Consider the following 16556-nt stretch of genomic DNA (forward strand, 5'->3'; position numbering starts at 1 on the left):
GCAATGCAATGTCCACTTACAATCGTCCACTCTCCTCCCCTTAGCAGTCGTCACTTCCGGTTCTCGTTCCAGTCTTCCAATAATCACTATTTTTCGGCATTGCCTTGTCAGTAGTTAGTTGAATATTACATTTTACAATCGAGGTATAGACACGTATAATGCTTCGTAAGGGAGGAAGAGGCAAAGCAAGAGGGATTCTCCAAAAGGGCTCAGCTGTGACATCTCTCAGAGCAGTCACCCCTCAGGGTTTCTATGCTGCCACCTACTGATATGTCATCTCTCAGAGCAGTCATCCCTCAGGGTCTCTATGCTGCCACCTACTGATATGTCATCTCTCAGAGCAGTCATCCCTCAGGGTCTCTATGCTGCCACCTACTGATATGTCATCTCTCAGAGCAGTCATCCCTCAGGGTCTCTATGCTGCCACCTACATATGTCATCTCTCAGAGCAGTCATCCCTCAGGGTCTCTATGCTGACACCTACTGATATGTCATCTCTCAGAGAAGTCATCCCTCAGGGTCTCTATGCTGCCACCTACTGATATGTCATCTCTCAGAGCAGTCATCCTTCAGGGTCTCTATGCTGCCACCTACATATGTCATCTCTCAGAGCAGTCATCCCTCAGGGTCTCTATGCTGCCACCTACATATGTCATCTCTCAGAGCAGTCATCCCTCAGGGTCTCTATGCTGCCACCTACATATGTCATCTCTCAGAGCAGTCATCCCTCAGGGTCTCTATGCTGACACCTACTGATATGTCATCTCTCAGAGAAGTCATCCCTCAGGGTCTCTATGCTGCCACCTACTGATATGTCATCTCTCAGAGCAGTCATCCTTCAGGGTCTCTATGCTGCCACCTACATATGTCATCTCTCAGAGCAGTCATCCCTCAGGGTCTCTATGCTGCCACCTACATATGTCATCTCTCAGAGCAGTCATCCCTCAGGGTCTCTATGCTGCCACCTACATATGTCATCTCTCAAAGCAGTCATCCCTCAGGGTCACTATGCTGCCACCTACTGATATGTCATCTTTCAGAGCAGTCATCCCTCAGGGTCTCTATGCTGCCACCTACTGATATGTCATCTCTCAGAGCAGTCATCCCTCGGGAAAAGTGGGGGTGTCGAAAGGTTTGGGCGTTTAGAAAGGAACCATATAAAGAGAAGTGGGGATTTCAAAAGGAGTATTTTAACACTAGAAGCACTGGAAGATAACTACTAGAACCGCCATGACTTGATATTTCAATTATTAGTATTATTTCAAATATTCGACCATAAATAAAATATTGTAAAATGAATGCATTTTTTATAAGTGAAGGTAGCTAAGATTAGCTAGCGTTTCCATTGACGAAAAACGTAACGTTACATACATGGCTAGGGTTACCGGTAGGTAACTTTTAAAGACACAGCTCAAAATTAGTGAATATAATTTTTTTTGAAATTCCTTACTGTCATCTCTGCAGACCATGCCTAACGTCCGATAACCCAAACGACGTCTTGATTGGCACCTTTCGAAACCCCACTTTACCTGAGCGATGCAGTGTACTGAGCGATGACATATTCGTAGCTGGCAGCATACAGACCCTGAAAGATGACTGCCCTGAGAGCTGATGTCGCAGCTGGACCCCTCTCGGATAACCCGGCCCAAAATCTGTCTTCTCCATCAGGTGGCGTTTTTTTTTTTGCTCACCAAGGAGTTTTTGTATGGAGGTCTGAGAGTGTCGAATTGGGTTAACAAAACATTTCAAGGCTTATTTGCTACGTGTGGTTTATTTGATCCTATTTCAGTTTTATAATGATTAAGTTGTTAAGAGTGTACTGATATAAGTAGGACACGTGACATCCTGGCAACTTTGAGAATAAAATTACTTTATATGGAGTTGGGCCTAGTTGCCACTAGTTACCAAAAGCATAAAGTCATAAACCCAGCATATTTAAAAAATGCCCCTTCTTTAAAATGTGATTTCAAACCTAACCGTAACCACCCTGCTAACATTATGCCTAACCCTAACCTTAAATTAACACCAAAAAGCACATTTTGGTTTTCATTCATGTTTAGGATGTAGACAATTTTGACTTTGTGGCTGTGGTAACTAGTGGCAACCGTTGCGCCTATTTTCCCCAAACGTTTAACTGTCCTCTCATTGGCTAGAATGGTCCCACCTAATTTGAAGATATTTCTTTTAATTATTAAATAGGTCACTAGAGTATCTGGTCAATATAATGTATATGTTATATATTGTATTAATGTTATGTATTGGCCAATGAGAGGCTTTGAAGTAACCCGTCGGCCCTATTGGCACACCTCAGAAAAGCATAGGAATGAATGGAATTCTACAGTATTTCATTTAAATGTTTCAATGACAAAATTACATGTTTTTAATTATTTGTTGTTGTTGTAGTGGTGGACAGTAACATTAGTACTTTCTCAAAATGATCCTTTAAAGAAAAAACATGTATATACGTTTTTTATGTTTAGCTCACATAATATAATTTAAAGTATGCATTAAGGTGTCTGTAATACAATAAATGTGGCAAAGACAAATGTAGAATTTAATAAATGCATTTCTATAGCTTCCAAAATACTTTTACAATGGTGGGGTGTCAAGATGGAGGCGCGGGGACTTCAAACAGCGCCCCCCCCCCCCCCCCCCCAAAAAAAACTGCGCACTTCGAGCTATAAAAAACGAAGCAAAATTGTAGTGAGTTTGCTGTTTTAATTCTAATGAGAGGAGTGTAAGAAAGGCACAACTATAGTATTGTAACGACCCTGGTTTTATAAGCGCGGAATGTATGATAGCCAACATTTCTAATGTGCAGTTGACAATCCTTTTTCAGTCTTTATCGAGTGCGTGACAAGTTTTAAATATCGCCTAGCAGTAGTCCAACGTATGCAACATGAACCTTACGGTACAACAAGCAGGTAAATTGATTTAGACTTGTGTCCAAGTACAGGTAAGGATGGTTGATACAACATGTAACAGTTATAAAATGCAAGTATGTTACATGAATAAAATGCAATTATACATATTTCATCGACACTGTAAAAGCCAACTCCATTTTTGAAATGTAAACCATGAACCACAAGCAGCATGATGGGCAGCATGATGGAAGCTTCTCTGAACAGTTGTTCCCTATGATATTCCTTGACGATAGCACATGTCCGCCATCTTGTGTATTGGCTTGGTATTGCCTCATCATTAGGGTATGAATCATGAATTGAAAAGCTTGATGCTTTTGGGATGAATATAAAATATAGAATACAGAATAGATATAGTAGACTAGAATAGATTTGTGATAATATTGCAATGAATACATTTTTTTTATTTAAAAAAAGCATTATGTTCCATCGCATTCTATGTCAATTATCACAGAATATGGTAATGTACAAATTAATCCTACATTACCAAGGAGATACAAAAAATAATCATATGTTGAACTAATATTATATATTTTTTACATCATTTTTTTTGGCAGATAAACTATTATTTTGCTGCATATGACAATATTTGATTCAAAATAAAATCCTTATACTGTAAATAAAAAAATAGCATCCCAAGTCGATCTGTAATATCTGTCATAAACTATCTTTATCTTATTGTTCTAACGTAGGTCTATTGCACAGTGCAATTGGCAAACATAATTGCTCCTTTCATAATTCAACAGTTACGTTAGACACATAACACATTTTAATGTATAATTTAGATAAATCAATCTATGCTTACTTTGAATAAGTGTTAGAAACAAGAACCATTCACCAGTGTTGTGTTCCATGCTGCTGTTACAGAGACAGGTGAGATAAGAGGAGGGGAGATGTGTTGTATTGTCTGTGCTGCTGCTAGATGAGGTTGTTGTTTTTACCAGAGAGATCACTTCCTCCTCTGACTAAAAAACCCAGCTCTTTTTATTACTCAGCCTGCTCTGTTTCTCTCCTCTATAGCCCCTCCCACCCCCAACCAGGGAGCTCCTGTGGGAGGGGGAAGCACAAGCACCACACTGCCTGGACCAATCATCATGCAGCACCACCTCTCCATTACATCTTAGTTTCCAAGGCGACAGGCAGGGCCTTTCTCCTGAAAGGCACCGCATCATCACCATCCATCCACCCAGGGCTGGTCGAGAGGCAGCAGTAGCAGGCAGCAAGCAGCAGCCCCGCAGTGGGTCACATCAGGCACCTCCCTCCTCCCTCTCTCTCGCCTCATGTCACGCTGCAAATCTGTCTCCACCAACACTCAGGAAAAGGAAAATGGAGTAAGAAGAGAAGAGGAATGTGGTAGGTAGGTGCTGGATTTTTTGTTATGTCTGTGTTTAGCTATTTGTGTTGCGTTAGTGCTGTGTTTTACAGCGAGGCAGTGGGGAGGGTTTGTGTGCCTAATCCTCTCTAGCAGGCTGATTTAATGGGCTGTTTACCGTTAGAATGAGAGAAGGAGGCAGTGGAGAAGGGGGAGCCCCTCTGCTTTGTTAAAGGGGCCTGGCCTGCAGAGCTAGGAGGCTGCCTGCCGCATACACAAACACCCCTGTCCCAGCCCTAGCCCCAGCTGGGATGGACAATAGCCTGATCATTACCTCCTTTGACCAGCTACAGGCTGTAGCTATAGGCACTAGGTATATGTGTGTGAGCTAGTTGCCCTACCCTTCCCTTCCTTTCTGCAGCTGTATTGGAGTGTGTGTGTGTGTTTTGAGCATGACGAAACAAAACTCCCAGTGAGCGTTATTTAGTTAGTTAATACCCCCGGATCCACCACCCTTTCCTCTCCTCTTGCCTCGCTGCTTTTCAATCCCACCCTGAAAGGGGGAAGAAGAGAAAGGTTTGGCTGAATGTTGCTGCCCAGTAAATGCTGAGCATAGTGGGGTGGGGAGGGGATGCCTCGGTATATTCATCATCATGGCTCTGGCTTGGCTAGCCTCAGACCTGGGCTCATTTTTATAAACCATCTCATCCGGCTCACCTAGGATCAGGTTCCTCCTGTACAAATAATCATATTTATTATGATCTAAAAGGCTAAACTGATCCTTGATCAGCACACCTTTTCGAGACACTTTATTAATACAGACCCAGACCAATACAGACCCAGACTGTAGCATCTGTCATCCATCATCCAGCCACAGCCAAAGAGATCTGAGAGGAAGGATGTCCATGTTCACTGTCAGATTCATTATCACAGCATGGGATTAGTACAGCCAGGTCACCCGTGATACAAGTCAGTATTTGATGTCCGTCCATGTCTGAGGATGTCGGGAGAAGACGTAGAAACCGGCCACTAGGTTTTGGTTTTGCTAGGGCGTTGTGGACTGCAATGTTGAATGGGCATAAGCATCTGCCTCTGATTCCACAGGTTGCAAGTTCAAATCCAGCAATAGAAAGTTGTTTTTGATATATATTTTTTAAGCCTATCCCAAACCTTAACCGTTACCTTAAAACCACTTGAAGTTAATGCTTAACCTTAAGAATTTGAAGGCAATGCCTGAACTTAACCATCACCTTAAAAATTTAGGTTAATGGTTAATGGTTAAACATAATCTTAAACGCTTCAAAATTTGACGTTTGGAACAACTTTGAAATTTGATGTTTGAGAAACATGGATGAACGTCTAATTCTGACGTGAGAGAGTGAGAACTGGTAGAATTAGTATGGGGCCTGGCTCACTATACATGCTAGGTTGCTGGGTTATTATTAGCCTAGCCCGTTGCGCCTTCAGTATGTGCTGCAGCTCCTACGTTGTCAATGTTACAGCCTGGTACAGGACTCGACTGTATGATGTGATTTGGAGGTGTGGTGTCAAATTCAGGAACCATTACTGGAGCGAGTCCCCTGTGTCCTTTTCTCCACCTCCTTCCTTCCTCACACCTCTGTTCACCACAGGATGGGAATTAAGTGTGTGTGTGTTGCCTGTGTCTGTGTGTTGGGGTGGGGTCTCACTTGAGGTGGGCTCTCTCTCTGTCTGTTTCCACCAGCCCCAGAATCCTATTTGATCCTTTCTGTTGTTGTTATTGTTGCTTCAGTCATGACAGGAAAGAGATTAGAGAATGAGTCTGCCATACTGTCTCCTCATCCTGTTGTAACTCTGTTTCCAGTAGCCTTTATCCTCTCCATCGTTAATTTATCAGATCACTGGGACTGGGCTGATAATGGACAACATTTAATATAAATAGCACCTAGGGTGTGGCAGTCACTACTGATCACATTCCTACCCTTTTTACACTATCGTGCTGACCCAAACCAAACCCTGCTGGCTTGCATATTCTCTTGACTTTTTCCTTTTCCAGCATATATGTTGCATGCGTAACTAGGCCAGCTCAGTACATTTTGATTTGGCTTGACTCAGTTAGGTTAATCACGTGATGTGTGTCAGGACACACTAGAATATTAATAGATGGATAGTAGCCTAAAGGAAGGGGTGATTGATTGATTGGCTGATTGGCTGATTGATTGATTGAAGAGGTCAGGGGTTAACAAACTATTGATTGAGATGAATGAAGTAAAGTTTAGACCTCGGGCCATACTATAAAACAACAGCCTGGTGACATTCTGTCAGAATATATACACTCAGTGGTGGAACAAGTAGCCAATTGTCATACTTGAGTAACAGTAAAAATACCTTAATAGAAAATGACTCAAGTAAAAGTGAAAGTCACCCAGTAAAATACTACTTGAGTAAAAGTCAAAAAGTATTTGGTTTTGAATATACTTAAGCATCATACTTAAGAATGCCTGCTAAGCATTCAGAATGTAATGAGTACTTTTGGGTGTCAGGGAAAATGTATAGAGTAAAAAGTACATTATTATTGTTAAATATAAATAGTAAAGTACAGACACCCAAAAACACTACTTAAGTAGCACATATTTTTACTTAACTTTACACCATTCCATACACAATATAAGTAGTATAGAAGAGTAACAGATTATCTGATTAAAAAATACATTAACACAATGCAAAATATGAGTAAGGAAATATGGTGTCTAGTGAGTATCTAGCCAATCTACTATTTGAGTCAGATTTGTCTGGTTCTGGTCAGTATTTTGGTCAAGTATTCACTAAGATATGTTGTATTTATATTTGGAGCTCTACACTGAAACAGTGAGAGTGGGTCTAATCAGTGATTCCAAAATAGCACCAGTCAGTCAGAGAGGGAGGAAGGACTGACTGGCCACCATTATCTCTGACTAATGAATTATTGAACAGTGACTGACTGATCCTGCACAAAGCAAAGCAGGCAAGCAGATCTCTGGTTGAGCCAAGCCTTGAAATAGCAGATCTGTGTGCATGCGAGTCTGTATGTGTGTGTATACATGTGTGTGTGTGTGTGTGTGAGAGAGAGAGATAGATCTCTAAAATCATATTTGAAATTGTGACTTCCATGCGGTCTCCTCTCCTCCATGTCACAGTGAGCCACTCCCTCCTCCTACTCCTCCACTTCCTCTCGCAGCCAGCCTGGCTCCCTCTCTCAGCCTCTCTCCCTCTGCTAAGCTGAGCCCTGCTGGGAGGCTGAAGGGGTTTATACTGTACTGTTGAATGCTGCTGTACCACGACTTCAATTATCCATATGAGGTTACCTTATCTCTGCAACCGAGAACAACATCTTGTTCCTCGGAACCCTCTTATATTACTTCCATGTAACATTTCAATGCTTTTTGTTTGTTAGGAGAGACAACCTTAAGAGATTGCTCGTCATCCAAATATACAGTGCATTCGGAAAGTATTCAGACCCCTTCCCCACATTACATTACAGCCTTATTCTAAAATTAAATAAATAGAACTTCTCATCAATCTACACACAATACCCCATAATGAAAGTGAAAACCGATTTTTATACATTTGTGCGATATATAAAACAGAAGTACCTTATTTACATAGGTATCCTGTTTCCATTGATCATCCTTGAGATGTTTCTACAACTTGGAGTCCACCAGTGGTAAATTCAATTGATTGGACAAGATTTGGAAAGGCACACACCCGTCTATATAAGGTCCCACAGTTGACAGTGCATGTCAGAGCAAAAACCAAGCTTTGAGGTCGAAGGAATTGTCCGTAGAGCTCCGAGACAGGATTGTGTTGAGGCACAGATCTGGGGAAGGGTACCAAAACATTTCTGCAGCATTGAAGGTCCCCAAAATCACAGTGGCCTCCATCATATTTAAATGGAAGAGTTTTGGTACCACGAATACTCTTCTTAAAGCTGGCCTCAGGTGACCAAGGGAGGGGACCAAGAACCCGATTGTCACTCTGACAAAGCTCCAGAGTTCCTCTGTGGAGATGGGAGAACCTTCCAGAAGGACAACCATCTTTGCAACACTCCACCAATCAGGCCTTTATGCTAGAGTGGCCAGACAGAAGCCACTCCTCAGTAAAAGGCACATGACATCCCGCTTGGAGTTTGCCAAAAGGCACTTAAAGACTCTCAGACCATGACAAACAAAATTCTCTGGTCTGATGAAACTAAGATTGAACTCTTTGGCCTGAATGCCAAGCGTCACGTCTGGAGGAAACATGGCACCATACCTACGGTGGAGCATGGTGGTGTCAGCATCATGCTGTGGGGATGTTTTTCAGTGGCAGGGACTTGGAGACTAGTCAGGATCGAGGGAAAGATGAATGTAGCAAAGTACAGCGAGATCCTTGATGAAAACCTGCTCCAGAGTGTTCAGGACCTCAGACTGGGGTGGAGATTCACCTTCCAACAGGACAACAGCACTAAGCACACAGCCAAGACAACACAGGAGTGGCTTTGGGACAAGTCTCTGAATGTCCTTGAGTGGCCCAGCCAGAGCCTGGACTTGAACCCGATCGAACATCTCTGGAGAGACCTGAAAATAGCGGTGCAGTGACGCTCCCCATCCAACCTGACAGAGCTTGAGAGGATCTGCAGAGAAGAATGGGAGAAACTCCCCAAATACAGGTGTGCCAAGCTTGTAATGTCATACCCAAGACGACTCTAGGCTGCAATCGATTCCAAAGGTGCTTCAACAAAGTATTGAGTAAAGGGTCTGAATACTTATGTAAATGTAATATTTCCATTTTTTTTATTATGAATTTGCTTTGTCATTGTGGGGTACTGTGTGTAGATTGATAAGGGATTTTTTTATATTCAATTTTAGAATAAGGCTGTAACGTAACAAAATGTGGAAAAAGTCAAGGGGTCTGAATACTTTCCGAATGCACTATATACAATATTACTATCCAAGAAATGTGAACATGCATTTCAAACATGACTCATCATTCAGTGATGCCAAGCCAGAGAAAACAACGGTGTGCCACATAAAAGGAGAACTATACTGCGTGCATTGTACAATCTATTTACAAGCAATAATGATGTCAGAGAGAGCTCTCAAGGTTAAAGCCTGCCCTAGCTAACCCATTGTCTTTGTACAGTATCTAGAGATACTACTCTTCATACAGAGAAATGTGCCATAATGACCTCAGCCTCTCGCCCCTAGGTCCCTGATCAGAAGAGATCTATCTGTCCGTCTGTAGAGAGAGAGAAGGAGGGAGGGAGAAAGGGAGAGAGAGAGTGGAGAGAGAGAGACGGAAAGAGAGCGAGAGAGAAGCTGGAACTACTCTACCTGAACCAGTGTGGGGGAGAACACAGCTTCGAACAGAGCTGCTGTTCCTGCTAGAACTAGGGTGTGATGTAGGTCACAGAGAGAATGACCTTTCCCATCACTAGCTACGCTAGCTACACACAAAAGTATGTGGACACCCCTTTAAATGAGTGGATTCAGCTATTTCAGCTACACCCGATGATGACAGATGTATAAAATCGAGCACACAGCCATGCAATCTCCATAGACAACAAATCGGCAGTAGAAAGGCCTGCACTGAAGGGGCTCAGTGACTTTCAACGTGGCACCGTCATAGGATACCACCTTTCCAACAAGTCAGAGCTGCCCCTGTCAACTGTAAGTGCTTTTATTGTGAAGTGAAAATGTCTAGGAGCAACAACGGCTCAGCCTTGAAGTGGTAGGCCACACAAGCTCACAGAATGTCACCGCCGAGTGCTGAAGCACGTAGCACATAAAAATCGTCTGTCCTCCGTTGCAACACTCCCTACCGAGATCCAAACTGCCTCTGGAAGAACAATAACTGGTCGTCGGGAGCTTCATGAAATGGGTTTCTATGGCAGAGCAGCCGCACACAATCCTAAGATCACAACGCGTAATGCCAAGCATCGGCTGGAGTGATGTAAAGCTTGCCACCATTGGTCTCTGGCGCAGTGGAAACGTGTTCTCTGGAGTGATGAATTGCGGACAAATCTGGGTTTGGCGGATTCCAGGAGAACGCTACATGCCCCAATGCAGAGTGCCAACTGTAAAGTTAGGTCGAGGAGGAGGTACCTTAGTTCAGGTGTAGGGAAATCCTAACACAATCACATTCTAGATGATTCTGTGCCTCCAACTTTGTGGAAACAGTTTGGGGAAGGCCCTTTCCTGTTTCAGCATGACAATGCCCCCGTGCATAAAGCGAGGTCCATACAGAAATGGTTTGTCAAGATCGGTGTGGAAGAACTTGACTGGCCTGCACAGAGCCATGAACTCAACTCCATCAAACACCTTTTGGATGAATTGGAACGCCGACAGCGAGTAGTGTATCACGACCTGTGGCCCCCAGTATTAATCATAACCGTCACAGAGGGAACAAACATTGGATTCTACAATGACATTGCAGGGGCACAATCGTTTTGTTGTTCTTTAAATAACTTCAATTTCAATAGCTCTCCTATATTAGTATAACTAATTTTCATCGGTACTGCCAAACTATCCTGACCTATTTATAAGGAAAAGGAAACTTAGATTTTCCAAAATTTAGGAATAATAGTTCAAATCACCAACTTTATAGTAACCAATGCAAAGTAATTGAAGTTGCTAATGTTTTGCCCTCAACAATTGACATTGAATGAATCCTCTGTATTTGTTTAGGTGTTGGCCTACACAGCTGATGATCCAACCATACCAGTAGCTAGTGAGTGACAACAGTACTGGGACCCAGCTAGTACATTTGGTTCCTTGGAAGCTGTGGGAACGTATGTTTTTGGTTTCCAATTGGTTCTGGGGACGAAGCCATAAGTTTCCTGACCAGTAAAACGGAATGTTTTTTAAACGTTCTGAGAATGGAAGTGAAAAATGTTGCCTAAAACATGACTTTTTAGGTAGCAGGGAGGTTCTGAGAACATTTTACTATCGTTCTCTAAATGTTTTCCTGGAAGGTATTATTAACGTTCTGAGAACAGAAATTATAGGATTTTGACGTTTTTTAATAACTTCCTTTTAAAAATTCCTTTTAAAAATACTTTTAATAATACTGCTAGCTTATGTTAACTGTTTTGAACTCCAAGCACAGATAGGACACCTGGAAATTAATTTGCTTCGGCATTAATTCATGCATAACCTGTATTTTTTATTGTGGCACAGTGTCAGTAAGATTCAACCCTATGATCTCGTAAAAATAAAATCCATACGTGATAAGGAAACTAACTTAATCCACCCAAATAAAAACAGTACACTGACAAAACAAAACTCCTACTTCCAATTCTCCATATCTACCTTCCCAGGCTCTGGGCCTAAGGGCCTGATAGGGTGGTACAGCTTATGACAACATTCCATGTAACTCCTTCGCCGAGAAATCTTTCAGCCCCAGGAAACGCTCCACAGCTTCCACAATGATTTGTATCTTCCTGGACTTTCTCTCCACCTTGGCAGTGCCATTTATCACCATAGCTATGAAGGCCACAAAGTCAACCTTCCTAACCTTTACAAATGTCAGGATTCTGCTGGTGAAAGGCAACCCCTGCAGATTGCAGTGAAGGCCTATCCACCACCATGGACTTCAAGTGCACCATTCAAACCCTCAACCTGTTGAACAGCTGCTATGCTCTGGATAGCCTGGACTTTGGCCACTTCATTCTCTTTCCCCCTTGTGAGGCACTTGAAAGACGTGGCTTTGTGGTTCCCACCACAATTGCAACATGTCACATTTTCATCACTTTTATAACACGCGATATTTTCCACAACGAACATCTCGGCTTCTTCCTTCTGCACACACTTGATACATGACCAAAAGCTTTACAATGATCACACTGCATTGGTCTTGGGATGAATGCTCTGACTCTGTAGTTAATAGACCCGAACTGCACTTGAGTAGGGAGACTCCATATAAAAAATTTAAAAAAGTATGACAAAACACTTTTTCTTCATTCACCACACGATTCATCCGACATGCATCAAACACTCCAGGAATATTTTTCATCTCTTCAACATCTACTTCCCACGAGACTCCAGATATAACCCCCTTGAGGAGTACCCTGTTCCTAACACACACACACACACACACACACACACACACACACACACACACACACACACACACACACACACACACACACACACACACACACACACACACACACACACACACACACACACACACGACACTTCAAACTTATCAAATCGGTTGAGACACAACACACGTTTCTTCTGATCCTCAGAAGCACAAAAAATCAAAACTAACCCGCCTCTCGTGATCCTCACAGCCTTCACTCTACCCAGCACTCTCTCCACCAGTTTGGATATCTCAAATGGATTCCTCAAGATGGGTAATTCGATCAGCTGCTCCTCATTTACAAACCGTACTCCTACAAGATACGTTGTGACATTCTCATCAATGTACTCTACTTTGCTCAGTTTTCCTTTCTTTTGGACAATATTCCTTTTCCCCTTGATTCTACCGCCATTAGATTCAGAATCCACTCCATCATCCGCTTCCGCCATCTTTTTTCCTATCCGAGCCATGGGGCGGCATCGTAGCCTAGTGGTTAGAGCGTTGGACTAGTAACCGGAAGGTTGCAAGTTCAAATCCCCGAGCTGACAAGGTACAAATCTGTCGTTCTGCCCCTGAACAGGCAGTTAACCCACTGTTCCTAGGCTGTCATTGAAAATAAGAATTTGTTCTTAACTGACTTGCCTAGTTAAATAAAGGTTAAAAAAAATAAAAAATGTTCCTGTTTTTCATTTAAGTCTATTCAAACAGGTGTGGCCAATTAGTGGGCACGGCCAACACACCTGAACACACTTAACAAGATAGAGGCTAGAGAGAGTTTGGTGACGCTGAGAACGGAATGTATATGTTTTTAAATAGCATTCTTAGGATTTTACTAATGTTTTCTTGTGGTTTTTATAGAAAGTTGTCTTAATGTTCTGAGAATATGACTTTAAAAAGAACCATGAGGAAACCTGCAGAAAACGTTATACTGAAGGGCTGAAGTGCCCACAAAAGAACGTTGTTTTCTTAACATTCGCTGAGGGTTCTGAGAACATGACTTTAAATAGAACCATGAGGAAACCTGTAGGAAATGTTATGCTGAAGGACTGAAATTCCCACCTAAGAAACATATGGTTTTCAGAACATTATGAGCTAGAAGGTTCCCAGAACCTTTTGGGAAGGTTGTATGCAAAATAACCATAGGGCAACCATGCTCTCACCAAGCTCTAAGAAACATATCGGAACGTTTTGTGCTAGCTGGTTAGTAACTATACATGCATTAGCTTTGAAACAGTTATGCTCTGTACTGTGTTCAGCTATATTATAGCAAGCTACTGAAATATAATTTATTAAGGGAGCAACAAAACAACTGTGCCCTTGCATTGTCATTGTAGAATCCAGTGTTTGTTCCCTCTGAATGTTATGATTAATTTTGGGTGCCATAGGACATGTAACATATCTTCCTCATGAATAGTAAATGATGAATCTGTCCTGGACTGCCTGGGCCACAGAGAGATCCTGACAGGATAATAGTCACATTGTTCCCTGTGGGATCCCTATTCCCAACAGCTTGTGACCGGGTTGTGTTCAGTAGAGAGATAGTTTCGAAACGTAGTGAAACGAGGAGGTACTGCATGAATTGCACAATGCAAATTGTTTTCTATTGCAAAATATTTCTCTACATTGTGGCCTACTGAACATGAGCCTGGTGTTACTCTCCAAGCCTGCAACAGTGTTCACTAGCTATTTTATTTGAAGGGGAACTGATGTCCCCCCAAATATCAATATCTTTGAATTCATTATGCATAAAATAAAATGTGTGGCCTTATTTCCATATTACCTCTAGAGTTAGATGTATCACCCCTAAGTTTCAGTGTACTATTGGATAATAGGTCATGATGTGCCTGCTTGCTCACCACCATACTGAGCCATAGTCTCCTCTGCCTTGTCATACCCACTATGGCCTATACATCTCTGTGTGATGCTCTGGGAATCAGCCCCATATTACGTAACCCAAGTGATGCTGTAGCCATGCATTTGTGAATCATGGGTGGACTGGAAATCGGTTTTAAATGCAATTAAAGGGGCTTAATGTCAATGTTAAAGGCTTTACTGTAACTGCACTCTGCCGCTATTAAAGTCACCAGAGACATGGGTGATTCAACTCCCACCAAGGTGCTTTGGTGTAGGGTTTCTCTCATGACTCCAGGGTGGTTTTATGCTGCTAGAACCTATAGAGTAGAGGAAAAGATTCTGAATGCGTCCCTGATGGCACCATATTCCCTGAATAGTGCACTACTTTTGACCCTGTGGGCCCTGGTTGAAAGTTGTACACTATAAAGGGAATAGGGTGGTATTTGGGACAGCTTATGGCTGTTTGATGGGCAGCTGTGCTTATTAATGCTATATACTGAACAAAAATATAAACCCAACATGTAAAGTGTTGGTCACATGTTTCATGAGCTGAAATAAAATATCCCAAAAGGCTTATTTCTCTAAAATGTTGTGCACAAATGTATTTATATCCCTGTTAGGTAGCATTTCTCCTTTACGAAGAGAATCCATCCACCTGACAGGTGTGGCAGATCAATAAGCTGATTAAAAATCATGATCATTACATAGGCGCACCTTGTGCTGGGGACAATAAAATTCCACTCTAAAATGTGCATTACAAGCATTTCTAGGCATGTTAGAGAGCTTGCTGGACCTACATTAGTTTTCTATAGACTAAATCTGATCATATCCTGGTTATTGCTCTTGATTCAGTGTTAAATAGGCTAATACATGTGTGTGAAAGGTGTTTCAAGCAACCTTCTCTGTCACAGGGGTAATGAGTTATGATGATAGGCTTGTCTATTCCAACGCTGCAGTATACTGTTATTGTTATTGTTGGCACGTTGTTGTTTTTACCCCTCGGCTGATTCCATGTCACTGCATGAACACTGAACATGACAGGCCTGTCATTTGCATTTGGCAGAAGCCAGGGGAACGAGAGGGTGACACATTTAGGTACTGCTAATTGAATCATTAAGGGACAGAGTTTTGCAGATTAATCAGAAATGGTGATTAGGCCTAGTTTACAGTGACTGTCACAAAGAATAGTACTCTCACACTCACTCATTCACTCACTCACTCACTCACTCACTCACTCACTCACTCACTCACTCACTCACTCACTCACTCACTCACTCACTTCTCATTCACTCACACTCTCTCACTCACTCTCTCACTCACTCACTCACTCACTCACTCACTCACTCACTCACTCACTCACTCACTCACTCACTCACTCACTCACTCACTCACTCACTCACTCACAAAGATTGTTGTTAGTTTTGGATGATTTGTAGCCTATGAAAGCGTACACATTAAATTAATAACTATGAAATTGTAGTTTGTTCAAGATGTGAGTGCAACATAAGCAGAAACAAAAGCCTTATTGTATTCTTAATGAGACTTGGTAATTGTTAGTACCATGCCCACTGACTGCCCTGAAGGCTAATATGCTGCAGTGCACACACTGGTTCTATCTATGTCCTCCTTTGTCTTTATGGCTGGCATTGGAAATCCTACTATACAGTAGTAAAACGAAGTTGCTTTTTAGATGCTGATCTAAGATCAGCTTTTGTTTTTAGTCCTTAACGGTTCAGATTTAGATTGGTGTTAAGGTAATCTAATACTAGATCTGTGGTTATGAGCCCTTTAAGAGGCTGAGGCTGGTAATTTCCTGACCCTGCCAGGCAGCATACAGCTCACAGCCCATAGTGAGACAGGGCCTCATTCAGCAAATCAAGCGTAGTGATGATGATGGTGGTGGTGGTGATGATACAAGTCTTAGCTCATAGACATCCATATGAATCACAGGGATGGAGTCAAAGTGGTCCAATTCTCATCCGGCCTAGTAAGACAGTAATAAAATGACTTAAATGATGAGGTTCTGCAGGCAGACAGGATGTCGGTGCCTGACCAATGATTAGCTAATAGGCTCTGATTTACAGACTCTATTTACTTTTACCCCCTTCCATGTTCTCGCTCCCAGTCAATATCTAGCTTAGGCTAAGGCTACCCCCATAACAACACAACGCCTGGTGTTTTTAGTAGGTCAACTATACAGAGAGAGGAGGAGAAAAGACAGGTATACATGAATACCAGTGAGTTCCATACTGTCCCCCTCAGCATCATCTCAGGGGTGTCATAATAAAGGCCTCGGCAGAAACCTTTGACATGGGCTGTTACTGTCAAGAGGCAGGGGAGGAGAGAGAGATGGAGAGAGATGGAGAGAGAGAGATGGAGAGAGGAAG

At 42.3% G+C, this 16556-nt stretch overlaps 1 protein-coding gene across 3 annotated transcripts in view; it reads left to right on the forward strand.

Annotated features, from left to right (window-relative positions):
* Nucleotides 1-4022: 4022 nt before the first annotated feature.
* The window catches only part of LOC129811910 (A-kinase anchor protein 6-like), a 184131-nt gene continuing 171597 nt past the window's right edge, over nt 4023-16556 (forward strand). Inside the window, exon 1 of one of the 3 annotated variants that reach the window (XM_055863658.1) lies at nt 4023-4278. The gene's annotated coding sequence lies outside the window, so the exon portion shown is untranslated. The remainder of the gene's footprint in view (nt 4279-16556) is intronic. The other 2 variants (XM_055863654.1, XM_055863655.1) reach the window with 2 other exon arrangements.

The sequence above is a fragment of the Salvelinus fontinalis genome, chromosome 15 (assembly GCF_029448725.1).
Source record: "Salvelinus fontinalis isolate EN_2023a chromosome 15, ASM2944872v1, whole genome shotgun sequence".
Taxonomy (NCBI): domain Eukaryota; kingdom Metazoa; phylum Chordata; class Actinopteri; order Salmoniformes; family Salmonidae; genus Salvelinus; species Salvelinus fontinalis.